Below are 15,404 nucleotides of genomic sequence, written 5' to 3'. Positions count from 1 at the left end.
TCCTTCATGGCTGCCCTTCGCAGTCTCAATCTCCTTCTGATTTCTTGGCTGCAGTCTCCCTTTTGGTTGATGGTGGAGCCAAGGAATAGAAAGTCTTGAACAATTTCAATTTCCTCATTGTCAACCTTAAAGTTGTGTAATTCTCCTGTAGTCATTACTTTTGTTTTCTTGATGTACAGCTGTAGTCCTACTTTGGCACTTTCTCTTTTAACTTTCAGGAGTAGTCGTTTCAAATCTTCACTATGTTCTGCCAATAATGTAGTGTCATCAGCATATCTCAAATTATTAATGTTCCTCCCTCCAATTTTCACTCCACCTTCATCTAAATCTAATCCAGCTTTCCTAATTATATGTTCTGCATATAGATTGAAGAGATAGGGAGATAAAATACATCCTTGTCGAACACCTTTGCCAACTGGAAACCATTCCGTTTCTCCATATTCTGTTCTAACTGTGGCCTCTTGTCCAGAGTACAGGTTCCACATCAAAACGATCAGATGTAGTGGCACACCCATTTCCTTTAAAACCAGCCATAGCTTTTCATGATCCACACAGTCAAGAGCTTTGCTGTAATCTATGAAACACAAGCTGATTTTCTTCTGAAATTCTCTCATATGCTCCAGTAACCAGTGTATATTTGCAATATGATCTCTAGTGCCTCTTCCTTTTCTGAAACCAGCTTGAACATCAGGCATTTCTCGTTCCATATATGGTAACAGCCTTTGCTGTAAGATTTTGAGCATCACTTTACTTGCGTGAGAAATTAATGCGATGGTCCGATAGTTGCTGCAATCTTTGATGTCCTTTCTTGGGAATTGGAATGTAAATGGATTGTTTCCAGTCTGTGGGCCATTGTTTTGTTTTCCATATCTGTTGGCATATTCTTGTCAAGATTTTGATGGACTCGTTCTGTGGCTTGGAATAGCTCTATTGATATCCCATCTGCTCCTGGTGATTTGTTTCTCCCGATTGCTCTCAATGCAGCTTTCACTTCACTTTCTAAAACTGTAGGTTCTTCTTCAAAAGATTCTTCTTGGAAAGAATATTTTATCCTTCCAGCTCTTCTGTATAGTTCTTCGGTGCATTGTTCCCACCTTTTCTTTATTTTGTCCTGTTCAGTTAATGTATTTCCATGCTGATCTTTCAGCATGCCTAACCGTGCTTTAAATTTCCCTTTGATTTCTTGGATCTTGTGGAACAGATCTCTTGTTCTTCCTTTTTTGTTGTTCTCTTCTATTTCTTTACACCGATTATTATAATAGGTCTCTTTGTCTCTACATGCGAGTCGCTGGAACGTTGCACTTATACTTTTGATTTTATTTCTGTCACCTTCTACTTTTGCTTCTCGTCTATCTTTGGCAATTTTAAGAGTTTCCACAGACATCCATCGAGGTTTTTCTTTTCTTTTGGCTATAGGAAAAGTCTCTGCACATTCTTCCTTGACAATATCTCTAGTTTCCACCCATAGTTCTTCAGGTTTACATTCACTTGAACTCAGTAATGCAAATCTGTTCCTTACATGGTCTTTAAACTCTTCCGGAATATTGCTTAGATTGTATTTTGGTGCTATGATTGTTTTGGTGTTTTTCTTAAGCTTTTTCTTGATTTTCGATATTAACAATTCATGATCTGTACCGCAGTCGGCTCCTGGTCTTGTTTTGGCCGAGAGAATAGAGCTTCTCCATCTTCTGCTTCCAATTATATAATCTATTTGATTTCCATACTGGCCGTCTAGTGATGTCCATGTATACAATCGTCTATTTGGTTGCCTGAAACATGTGTTTGCAATGAACAGTTTGTTGTCTTCACAGAATTCTTCGAGGCGTTCTCCTACTTCATTCCATACTCCTAGCCCAAATCTACCAACAACATTTGAATCTGCTTTGTTTCCTACTTTTGCATTCCAATCACCTATGATTGCCAGCATATCTTGTTTAGGTGTGTGATCAATTTCTTCCTGAACACTGGCATAAAAACTTTCAATTTCTTCCTCATCCGCATCTGTAGTTGGGGTATAAACTTGAATGATGCTTATGTTGATAGGCTTTCCCTGAAGTCTGATTGATATTATTTGGTTAGACTTCGCATTATAGCTCCTGACTGCCTTTGCTACATCTTGCCTCACTATTAAAGCAACTCCGTTTCTTCTCTTTTGTCATTCCCTGAATAAAACACTTTGTAATTTTCTAACTGAAAATGTCCTAATCCAGTCCACTTTAATTCACTTACTCCCAGGACTGAAATGTTTAACGTTCCATTTCTTGTTTAACAATTTCAAGCTTACCCTGATTCACATTCCATGTTTCTATTATATGCGTCGAACAGCTTCGGACTTTCCTTTTGCATCTATTCATGTCAACCACTGAACTCCTTTTGGCTTTAGTCCAATCGCATCATTACGAACAGCACTACTCGTACTTGCCCTCTGCTCTACCCCAGTAGCAGATTGAGTGCCATCCGACCTGGGGGTCCCATCTTCCAGCACTATATCTTTTTTTCATTTTGGAATGTCTCATCATAGGGTTTTCAAGGTAAAGTTTGGTCAGAAGTGGTTTACCAGTGCCTTCTTCTGTGCAGTACTAACCAGGGTTAGCTGTAGTGGCACTGCCGTTGTCTATGAAAGATCCTCCACCAGTGTCACCTTCCACTACTGCTGCTGCCCAGTAGCTAACCTTCAGGGATTCCTCTGCCCCCATCCCCATTGGAACTGCCTGTTCTCTTCTGCAGATGTGGCCATTGATCCCTTAAGGGAGTGGATGCATCTTCGTCTGGTGTCTCAGCTGTGACCATTCCGTCTTGAGTGACTGCTAGGAGTTTAGTCTCTTGATAGAGTCTTGACCCCTTACGGTATTGCTCTCAGCTTCCCTGACACACACAAACCCCCTCACCACGTGCATCCAGAAGGGGGAGAAGTGTTATAGACAGACAATATCAAGCATTAAGTTAATATCAAGTTGAGTGTTCACATCTGTTTTATTGGTAGCATGACTCCGGTAGAATCAGTGTATTCCCTCTTCCACTGGCACATTGAAATGAAAAGTTAGGTTTTAAATTGTGAAGGCTGTAAAAGTTTGCTGTAAACTGATTAGGTTTTATATGGAACAGCTTGACAAATTCCACAAAGTTGCAAATTCAAGCACCCGTTTGCACTGCATTAACATTCATTAAAAATATCATTACTCCTGTCTCTGCCTTATGGTAACTCTCCAATGCACTGTGTCACATTATAGGTAAATCCTTAAGTGTTTAATACAGTATGATTAATTGGGCAACACAAAACAGAGCAGAGGCCAAGAGAAAATAGCCACCACTGCAAAACGATGCCCCTTAAGGTTTTTTTTTCTTTTTCTGTTTAAATTTTCCCTTTAAAAAAATACTTGGAACTATTCCAGTTCCATTTAATTTTAGGGAATATACAATTTCCCAAGGAGTTGTGATAACTTCAGTGTACAAAGATAGAGCTATTCCTTGAATGAGTGCAATAAAAAGAATTTTCGATCCATCTGTGATTACTAAGCAACGAGCAACAATGTTTTTCAAGGTTGTGTGTGTTTGTGTGTTAAGTGCCATCAAGTAGCTTCCGACTCAAGGCAACCATATGAATCAATGTTCTCAAAATGACCCATCTTTGACAACTTTGCTCAGATCTTGCAAATTGAGCACTGTGGCTTCCTTTATTCAGTCAATCCATCTCTTGTTGGGTCTTCCTCTTTTCCTGCTGCCCTCAACTTTTCCTATCATGGTCTTCTCCAGTGACTCTTGTCTTCTCATAATGTGACCAAAATACAATAGCCTCATTTTAGTCATTTTAGCTTCTAGGGTCAGTTCAGGCTTGATTTGATCTATAACCCACTGATTGTTTTTTTTTTTTTTTTTTTTTGGCCATCCACGGTATCCGTAACACTCTCCTCCAACAGCACATTTCTTTCTATCAGCTTTCTTCAATGTCCAGCTTTCACACCCATACATAGTGATAGGGAATACGATGGCGTGAATTAACTTAATCTTGGTGGCCAGTGACACATCCTTACACTTAAGAATCTTTTCTAGCTCATTCATGGCTGCCCTTTCCAATCTCAATCTCCTTCTGATTTCTTGGCTGCAGTCTCCCTTTTGCTTGATGATGGAGCCAAGGAATAGAAAGTCTTCAACAATTTAAATTTCCTCATTGTCAATCTTAGAGTTGTGTAAGTCTCCTGTAGTCTTTTGTCTTCTTGATGTTCAAGGTTTGCTATTTCTTTATTATCTCAGAAAAAATGGAAGCAATGTCCACATGCTTGCAACTGTTGTTGTTTTTTAAAGGTCATGGTCCAGTTTTGGTGATCCCTTGTAGAGATCAACTGTTCCAACGCACTCTTGGGGCTCCCTGCCCTTTTACTGGCTGGTGTGTTGAACAAAGTATGTTAATCCATTCCTCACATTTCTATCCCATCCTTTCTCCAAGAAGCTCAGGCTGGCTTTCTTGAATGGGAGGGAATCTGTTTTGAATGCAGAAGGGCTCAGATTCAGCCCCCAGCATCTTCAGAAAAGATAGGTAGTAAGTGATGGGAAAGTCCTCTATCTGAGACCTTGGACAGCTGCAGCCAATCACAGTAGACAATAGTGAGCTTGTCAGATTAATGGTCTGACAGAAATCCACTTATTCCGCAACCTGTAACTTTTGCAGCTGAATGTATCTTCATATTAAGCAACAGCTGCATCAGTTGTGCCTGATTTCCACATCCCCCAGCCTCTCTCCACTGTCGACTTCCACCCAACCTTGCCTGAACATTTTTATTATAAAAAGGCAGGATTTGAGCTGTTTCTTCTACTTGATACAGATACCGCCATAGAATGCAGAGTCCAATTTTAATGCCTCATATAACTTGCGAATGATAGTTATAAATTGTGTTCCTATGACCTTTTTAATATTCTGACAGGTGACTTGACAGCCTTTCTCAGTCTCCCTGGTTCAGAACATCAGTCACCTGTACGGGGGAAGATGAGAGGGGGAGGAGAAGGCAACAACCATGGGCTATCTGAGAGAAATACTGAAAATAGGAGGAATAGTTTGTTTCCCCTAGTCTGGTCCTCTTGGAGGGGTCCCTTGGAGAATGGAATGACGGATGGGGGAAATCACCTACAAAGTGATGGCTCGGCAAGCTTGTTATTGCAGACGCTACTTCGTTTTGTGCCCTAGGATGGCAAGTGCTAGAAGGTCTAGAAGCAAGCATCAACCAGACAAATGGTTGAGCTGAGAAGCAAGCAAGTTGTGCAACTATGTGTAAGTTCTGTATCATGCAAACAGAGAAGAAGAAGAGTTGGTTTTTATATGCTGACTGTCTCTACCACTTAAGGAAGAATCAAACCAGCTTACAATCACCTTCCCTTCCCCTCCCCACAATAGACACCTTGTGAGGTAGGTGGGGCTGAGAGAGCTCTAAGAGAGATGTAACTAGCCCAAGGTCACCCAACTAGCTTCATGTGGAGGAGTGGGGAAAGCAACCTGGTACACCAGATTGGGAAGAGTTGGTTTTTATATGCCGACTTTCTCTACCACTTAAGAGAGACTCAAACCGGCTTACAATCACCTTCCCCTCACCACAACAGACATCCTGTGAGGTGGTTGGGGCTGAGAGAGCTCTAACAGAGCTGTGAATAGCCAAAGGTCACCCAGCTGGCTTCGTGCGTAGGAGTGGGGAAACAAATCCAGTTCACCAGATTAGCCTCCGCCGCTCATGTGGAGGAGTGGGGAATCAAACCTGGTTCTCCAGAGTCCACCGCTACAAACCACCACTCTTAACTACTACACCATGCTGGTGTGCAAGCCTGTTATATTAGGTGCTGTGGAAAACAGACAGGATAATGCTGCTGCTGTTGTCTTGTTTGTGGGCTTCCTAGAGGCACCGGGCTGGCCGCTGTGTGAACAGACTGCTGGACTTGATGGACCTTGGTGTGATCCAGCATGGCCTTTCTTATGTCCTTATGTTCTTATAGTTCAGAGCTGGGGAGGGGAAGCAGAACAGCCTCAGATCCTGCTGAGATGGGTCTGGAATCTTAATCAACCGCCTAATGGGTTAATCTGCTTTCCACATTCAATCTACTTGTCTGATGCAGCGCGGATCTCCACTCGATGGAGAGGATGTTTCCCTTGCTATAATGATTGCTGTTTTATCTCTCAAGTCAAGAGCTTGACTATAAATAGCAATTATGCCATAAAAGAGGGGAAGTAGGAGAAAACCCATTTGGAATAATCACAAGGAAAGAGAAATGGCTGGGACAGAAGTAGGGTTGCCAACCTCCAGGTATTAGCTGGAGATCTCCTGCTGGTACAACTGATCTCCAGCCAATAGAGATCAGATCACCTGGAGAAAATGGCCACTTTGGCAATAGGACTCTATGACATTGAAGTTCCTCCCCTCTCCAAACCCCAACCACCTCAGGCTCTACCCCAAAACCTCCCGCCAGTGGTGAAGAGGGACCTAGCAACCCTAGACAGAAGTCAAGGTTGAAATAGAACCCTAGATGCTAGAAATTCCATATTGCAATGTCTAATTAGAAAACTCTCAATAAACAAAAATCACAGTTTTTATAAAGAACACCAAGACAATTCAACCCTTACAACCATCCACCATTATATTTTTGGAGTTAAAAATTATTCTTGTCTTCTGAGGCTTTTTGGCCTGGATGGAATTTAGTCAGGAGTAACTTGATTGCCTAGAAGGAAATATATTGCAACTTTTTAATGGCTTCCTCGGTATCATGGCCATATGGTATGTAAGATAACCATGCGATATCCACTGTAAAAATGTAACAACGTGTATTCAGGTAATATCAGGTAAGCTGAACCATCCCTCTATTTGGATTGCAATTCAGTTGCAGATTGCAATAAACATCCTTGTACGTTTGGGGGTGGGGAAGAAGCTTTTTTTTAACACGCAAAAATTATGTATAAATGGATTGTTAATGCTTTCCCCATGCTTTGTATATTATCCATTCTGAACATCCTACAGAAAAAAGTTAACACATAAAAATGATACAGGTGCTTTCCTTGGCTGTCTTGATCTTGCTATGGGTGGGATAGAGGAAACCGATTGGCTCCCCTGTCGAATATACCATCCTCACTCCTTTTTCTTGCCTAGTTGTGTATGTTTACATGGTTCACGAAATATTTATGCATTCTCATGCTGCCACCTGAGACCTGTAGTTTAACTGGGCAAGTTCCAAGCATTGCCAACATGGTGAGTGCTGCCAACTGATGCATGGCATGAATGTCAAAGAGCCAAAACAGCACTTACAGGTTGAATAACCTGCCAGTGATGCCCTGGGGCAGGCATAATCCATGCAACTAGTGAGCGTGGGTCAGCGGCAGCCACTCGGTCAGCCACCATGTAGAGGGCCGCAAATGCACAGAAGCTTAATCACATTTTGAATGGTGAGCAAATTGTTGAGGAGCTTTCAGGACTCAGCACACAATGTGCACAGCACACAAGGGAAGTTTCATTTTCGAACACTTTATGTAGAGTCTGTGGCATCTCCAGTTGATATATTCAATTCTCGCTTCTGTGTTTTTCGTTTCAATGTAAATTAACACCAAGAAGCATAATAAAGAGGGCAGGACTTTGGGTGATGTCACAGCTTACCTGGTATTACCTGAATACACATTATTATATTTTTATAGTGGATATAGTATGGTTATCTTACATACCATATGACCATGATACTGAGGAAGCCATTAAAAATTAGGAAGAATTTTCTAACAGTTAGAGCAGTTCCTCAGTGGAACAGGCTTCCTCGGGAGTTGGTAAGCTCTCCTTCCCTGGAGGTTTTTAAGAAGAGGCTAGATGGCCATCTGTCAGCAAGGGTGATTTTATGGCCTTAGGCAGATCATGAGAAGGAGGGCACCTTGTCCATCTTCTGGGCATGAAGTATGGGTCACTGGGGGTGTGTGTGGGAGGCAGTTCGGAATTTCCTGCATTGTGCAGGGGGTTGGGCTATATGACCCTGGTGGTCCCTTCCAACTCTATGATTCTATGTATCTTTCACTTTTGATTTGTGCATTGCTGAGTACAATCAATACATGAACCAGAAGAATGGAAGAAATTCATCTTAGATTCCTATTTAATTCTTTAGCTCTGGAAGGAAAATATGTATCTAATAGCAGTTCTCAACATATAAGAGTGACCTCCCTTGGACAGTTCATGATAAGGAGAAAGCTTCGAAATGATCTAGATCAGTTTATTACTTGTTTCGGCCAAATAGAGTACACTCAATCAACCACCACACCCCTATATTAACACTATATACATACACCATGATTGTCCAAAATAATGTACATGAAGTACTCTTAGGTTGCTGTGTACACCTTTTCCCAGGTAGGAACAAACAAATGAACCCTATTTTGTTTCTATTTTTGTTAGTCATGACTCATGCTTTTTGCTATTGGTTTTGTAGATTCATTTCTCAAGATGGTGTGCAATTGCTGTATGGATATACAGTATATATAATATATGCATCATGTATATGTTTAATATATGTATAACGTATTGTGTGTCATTATTGATGCACAAATATGTTCAAAATTGGCAAATTTTTCTGGCAACAATGCAGTGCAAAGAAATATAAAATGTCTACAATCCAAACTATCCCAGGTTCCTTTTCCAGAAGGCATGGGCAAAATTCAAAGCAGAGATTTGGAGGTTGAAACAGCAGGGATGAGAAATTCAAAATCACCTTTATCCAAAGACTGAAAACCCTGTTCCAGGACTCCGGGGTGTACATATGGTCATATTTCCAGCAATATCCAATAATCTCTGTCACTACACTGCCTACAGGAGCTCTCTTTTTCTTTTGCTGCCTTCTTGACCCTTTTGGTTTGTTTGAAATTGGGCATAAGTGACTCCAATCTGCAGAAATAGAAAAGTCTCATTTTCCTTCCTGTGTAATCAGAAACTAGAAACTACCAACACCTCCGTTTATTTTCACAACGATGAATCCGGGGGAGATAACGGTTGCAATAGGATCGACTTTTATATTGAGCCTCCTTGAGGGCACACATTATTCTACTGTACTTTGTGTGCAGTGGGATAAGTTATTTATAAGACTTGCTATAGGCTTCCCAACTTTCTGTGGAAACCTGGAGATTTCCTGGGATTCCTGATGTGAAAGACCTTTTCCTAGAGACTGTGGAGAGCTGCTGCCGGTCTGAGTAGACAATACTGACTTTGATGGACAGAGGGTCTGATTCAGTATCAGGCAGCTTCATAAGTCAGGTAGGTGAAGTGAATAGACCTCTGCCTGAGATCCTAGAGAGCCGCTGCAGGTCTGAGTAGGCAACATTGACTTTGATGGAGCAAGGGTCTGATTCAGTATAAGGCAGCTTCATGTGTTCATGTGAGACCCACCGCCGGTCTGAGTAGACAATACTGACTTTGATGGACCGAGGGTCTGATTCAGTATAAGGCAGCTTCATGTGTTCTTCCTTTGCGCTCCACATCATCTATCAGCTTAAATGTTGTTTCCCCCACTCATAAGCATTGTAAAGAGAGAAATGCATGTTTACAAAGGACACACCTGTCCCCTTGTAAAAAAGCTAATAACAAAGCAAAGATCCCCGTTGCAAAAAGTGAGACCAAGCAGAGACTGAAGGGTTAAACGCCCTGTCATTCTTAGCTTGGTCTCAAGGCAAACTGAGGGTGCACAAAACTGCAGTTTGCATTGTATGGACAGAAAGTTTCATCTCATATACTTGTTTCCTCCATTACAGAGTAAGCATTGATCTCAGTATTCTGGCAAATGAGCACAGAACACCAAGACGATTCACAGACACAACTAGTAAATGTTATCAAATAAAATTTTGTTTTATTAATATTTAATACAGCATACTTTGCTTTCTGTGTAAGTTCTGTCTAGTTTGCCTTGGTTTTCTCCATCCCACTGTTGCAACCTTATGCCTCCCACAGCTCACTTCTGGCTTGATTTACTTGTGGTAATTTCCAAAATGTCAACTATTTCCCTATTATTGACTTCAGGTTCATTGTTACTTTTTCCAGAAAAAAAAGGGGGTAATCTGTCTGCAAGAAACAACTATGAGAATGAATGCATATCTGTTGTGAATTATTCTTACTAAACTAGACCCTTAAGGTTGCCAACTCCAGGTTGGGAAATTTAAGGAGATTTGGGGGTGGAAACTGGGGAGGGCAGCATTTGGTGAAGGGAGTGAAGGGGAAGGACCTCAGCAGGGTATAAAGCCACAGGCCATTTATGCAGGGTCAATTCTGATGCTTACTCAAGGCTCTTTTTTAAAATGCAACCTTTAAAATGCCTATTCACGGCCCCAACGCAAAAGGAGAAATTCCACCCACCCCCCACTGGCCTGCTCCTTCTTTCCTTCCATTAGCAACCACCGTTTGCATAGCTAACACATGACAGTGGTTGTGTATGCTTCCTTGAGGGGATTCTTCGAGGCAGGGGCGGAGCAAACACAAAAGGTCGCGTTAAAGGGGCTCTTAAGAAATGCGAAGTGGGTATGCGCCAGCTTCACAGTCACTTCTTCAATGACGGTTCAGCGTGCAAAACTCAAAAAAAAAAACTTCAGCCTGGAACACGCTGCTAATTGCCAAGCATAAATGGCCAGTATGGATGGATGGTTAGAAAGAGAAGTGGAGCAGAAAGAGGGGGAGAAGAAGAAGGAGACGGAGGAAACAGAGAAGGAGGGAGATTCCAGGGGGAGGCAATGAATGAATGGAGAAATGAATGAATGACATTAATTTCTTTATTGCTTTCCCCATTACATTACACTGTCCAAGTGAATTGAAAAAAATGCATTGGTTCTGAGTTTCTCTTAATTTGTTTGGAAATGAACTCAGTTTTCCGTGTCGTACAACTCTACCAGTGTAATCTTATGTAGAGTCATCCCAGTCGTAGTCAATTAAAGTCAATGGGTTTAATTTGGAGTAACTTTAAAATAGCAAACGGAAAGTTTCCCTCCAGTTTTGCCAAAAGCAATGTTTGAAGCAAATTTGGACTAGATTTGTGAGTGAAATGTCAAGACAAATACGCAAGTTGTTGCTTACACAAAATATTCAAGGAAGGCGAAGATGTGTATAGGATTGGGGAAAAGGGGGCAAGGGCACAGTCCTCAGTTTTTTAGGAAAACATGGTGCAAATGTGAAGATTCCTTTTGGGATTAAATATCTAAGGAAATTCAAGAGAAAAATGAAGAATTTGCTTTTGTGTGTGAGATTGTGCAAGGTTCTGCCCAAGGTGTGGTATAATGGTAAGAGTGTCAGGCTAGGTTCTGGGAGACCCAAGTTCTAATCCTCAATCTGCAGTGGAAGCTGACTGGGGCTAGCTTACTTTTTCTTAACCTAACCTACCTCATAAGGTTGTTGTGGGTATAAAATGGAGGAGAGGAGAAGGATGTAAACCTCTTTGGGTCCTCATTGGGGAGAAAGATGGGGTATACATGAAATAAAAATAATATTTTTTCATATAATTAGCTGCAAAACTTGTGAAAAGAAATCTTTAGTGTTCTTTTTAATGGAATGTTCACTTTTAGAAGAAATTCCCTGCAGAATGAATAGATAGATAGATAGATAGATAGATAGATAGATAGATAGATAGATAGATAGATAGATAGATAGATAGATAGAATCTTATTTCTATCGATATAAGTAGGGTTGCCAACCTCCAGGTACTAGCTGGAGATCTCCTGCAATTACAACTGATCTCCAGCCGATAGAGATCAGTTCACCTACAGAAAATTGCTACTTTGGCAATTGGACTCTATGGCATTGAAGTCCCTCCCCTCCCCAAACCCCTCTTTCCTCAGGTTCTACCCCCAAAACCTCCAGCCGGTGGCAAAGAGGGACCTGGCAACCCTAGATATAAGGTAATCTGGCCACTTTTCCACAAAAGCAGGGTTATACTTTTTTGCAAGGGCAGGATTTTTGAAATAGTTAATTTGCATGGTAGTTTACACCCTTCTTTCTTAATCTCTGATCTCTTTTTTTTACACTTGATTGAAATTTGAATTTCAAAGATTAATACCCCACCCCCAAAAAAGATCCAGCAGTTGCTCAGGCATTGAGAATTGCTAATAGTTTACCAAGCAGAGCATATGGCATTTTTACTGCAATGCAGGGGAACTGTCAAAAACTGAGTTTCTTTTGGCAGTTGATTGACAGGAGCTGATGTCTGGGCTTTGCAACAAATGTGTGACAGAGCAGTGTTGTGTTGCTTATGGGGAAAGAGGCAACAAGAAAACTTCAGCCTGAGAGTCGACAGGAATCCAAACTTTGTAGGCCCAGGCGGACAGTGAGAGAAACTTTCCGTACACAATTAGAAAGAAAAATGAATGAGGAGAAAGACTCTCAAAGGACTAAGCATTCAGGCATGGGAGAAGGGGAGCCTCAGTTCAACACCAAACAGGATGTGAAGGCGGAAATTAATGGTAGAAAAACAGAAGCAGGAGATTACATGGCATCAGGTTAATTTGAAAAGCTGCAGAGTGGAAAATGAGCCTCTGTGATCTTGCCAGGATGGCTATGCCGAAACCCACACACCTTGCTCACGAAAATATCTTGCAGACGCAGCGATTCCAGAAGAGTTTAGAGAAATGGTACTCAGCAGAGCTGGTGCAAAGGAGTCATTATCTATCAACTTATTTTTGTTTCCTCGCAAGGGATTACTTTTTTTTTTTCAGTAGAAAAGAGCAAGAGTCTAGTTGAACCTTAAAGACTAACAAAATGTCTGGCAGGGTATGAGCTTTCGTGAGCCACAGCTCAGTTCTTCAGATATCTGACGTATCTGAAGAACTGCGCTGTGGCTCGCGAAAGCTCCTACCCTGCTAGAAATTTTGTAAGTCTTTAAGGTGCAACTGGACTCTCGACTACCCATCGTGATCTATCTCTTTCTTTCGCCATTCCACACGCATTTCATCCGTGAAGCCACTGATGTTGGCAATACTAAGCGGAATACCTTTCCCATTTGCAAAGAAATCCTAAACCGAGTTCTACCCGTCTATAGCCACTGAAGTCAATTGGCTTAGAAGTACGGTTGCCAACCTCCAGGTGGGGCCTGGAACTCTCCTACTGTTACAACTGATCTCTGGACAATAGAGATCAGTTTCCCTGGAGAAAATGGCTGCTTTGGAGGGTGGACTCTATGGCATTGTGCCCTGCTGAGGTGCCTCCCTCCCCAAACACCAACTTCCCCAGGCTCCACCCCCAAAATCTCCAGGTATTGTTCAACCCAGAGTTAGCAACCCTAGCTTAGAAGGGTGTAATTTTTCTTAGGAGTGTTCTGCCAGTGATTTCACTAAGCCATGGTCAGTACTTATTTTCTGAAAGGCATAAGGGATAATTCCCTATCCCCTGGGTGGAAGCATTCTCTATTATTTCTATCAATATCGGGTACTCCGAACATATCTCCACAAAAACAGGGTTATAATTTTTGCAAGGGCAGGATTGCTCAAATAGTAAATTTGCATGGTAGTTTACATCCTTCTTTCTTAATACAACAATCTCATGATGGCTTACAAAATAAAACCAACATGAGTCTGCAGCATAAAAGTACACTAAAAACAACAACAGAACAGCCAAAAAGCAGCAAAAGAGAACAGACGAAACCATAAAAGCTCCAAAGCACCACTTAAACCATTACATTAAAATCATCATCAGAATGTTAAAGCAGTGGGAAAAACTTCAAGAACAAAAGCTTGGGAAAATTTAAAAAAAATGCCTAAATGGCAGGAGAAATGGCACCAGGCAAATCCCTATGGGGAGGAAGTTCTAGAGTCTCTGAACCACAGCAGAAAGGGCTGTCTCACTTCTGAGAATTATCTTAACAGGTGGGCAGGTTCAAGTCACCTCTTCAAATACCCTGGTCCCAGACACTCTGGGCATTTATAGTTAAGAAGAAGAAGACAAAGAAGAAGCAGAAGCAGAAGAGGAGGAGGAGAAGTTAAGGTTGGTTTTTATATGCCAACTTTCTATACCACTTAAGGAAGAATCAAACCGGTTTACAATCACCTTCCCTTCCCCTCCCCACAACAGACACCCTGTGAGGTAGGTGGGGCCGAGAGAGCACTAAGAGAGCTGTGAGTAGCCCGAGGTCACCCAGCTGGCTTCATGTGGAGGAGTGGGGAAACCAACCCGGTTTACCAGATTAGCGTCCACTGCTCATGCAGAGGACTGGAGAATCAAACCTGGTTCTTCAGATTACAGTCCACAACTCCTAACCACTGCCCTTAACCACTACATCACTCTGGCTCTCACAACAACCGTTAAGGAAACAACCATTAAGCCTGTCAGTGCTCTGAATGCCTTCTATCTGAAGGGTGTCACAAGCAGCTCCGTCCATCTCAATCCCAATCAGAGGCTGTCATCTTCCTTTAGTCTCCAGATTTGCAAATGAACTGGTGTTGGCTGGGATTGCTTTTAAACTTTTACTGCAACAAATCCATAAATTATTCTGTGCTAATTCCCAGTCCAGTCACTTCTTCATTGAAATGAAAGACAATAATGACTTTTGCTATCACATCTAATGGTTATAGGGACCCAAACACCCAGATTCTCAGGGGCTAAAAAGCTAATGCAATTGTTACACTAATGCAGGGGTCGGCAAACTCATTAGTCAAAAGAGCCAAATATCAACAGTACAACGATTGAGATTTCTTTTGAGAGCCAAATTTCTTAAACTTAAGCTATATAGGTAGGTACACTGTTTATTAACTTAATAAACTTTAATTAAAGTTTTAAGTCTTAATTATACTATAGGTACACTGAATAAAACTTGATATCATACTTAATAGTGATCTTATTTATTGATAAAAATTAAATTGTAAGTCCCTGTCATTTCCCCCTCCCAGTCTGTTGAGTCCTCGTCTGGAGGCCTGGTCTACCGCCATAAAAGCCTATTGGTAGACCTGGCCTCTGAAGGGGGACTTTTTCCCCTCCTCGGAGTCCAGGTCTACCACCAAGAAAGCCAGTGGGTAGACTTGGACTCCCAATGGGACTCCGCCGGAGGTCAGTTCTTCCAAAGGAAGCCCGCCCTGCCCAACAGCTGGTAGGCGGGGGGGGGGCAGGAACCGCCGAGCCGACCGCCCAGCAATCGCGTGGCTAGAGGGGAGGGAAGGCTTTAGCCTCCCAACCATTGAGGGAAAGGGGGATCTGGCCATTCTCCATGTCGGGGGGGGGGAGACAGCGCGCCTGCTTGCCTGCTCTCTCGCGCTCGCTCTCTCTCTCAGGCGCGCCGGTTCCGCAGCCCGGCTGCCAGTGCGAGTGGGCACGAGAGCAGGGGCTCCGAACCAAGTCCGGAGAGCCGCACTCAACGGGCCAAAGAGCCAGACCCCTGCACTAATGCAAAAGATCTATAAATGCTCTCAAAATTCTATTTCTATTAAGATTTTTTTTCTTCCTCCA

This window comes from Euleptes europaea, chromosome 8, assembly GCF_029931775.1.
Source record: "Euleptes europaea isolate rEulEur1 chromosome 8, rEulEur1.hap1, whole genome shotgun sequence".
Classification (NCBI taxonomy): Eukaryota; Metazoa; Chordata; class Lepidosauria; order Squamata; family Sphaerodactylidae; genus Euleptes; species Euleptes europaea.
This window is presented reverse-complemented; position numbering follows the sequence as displayed.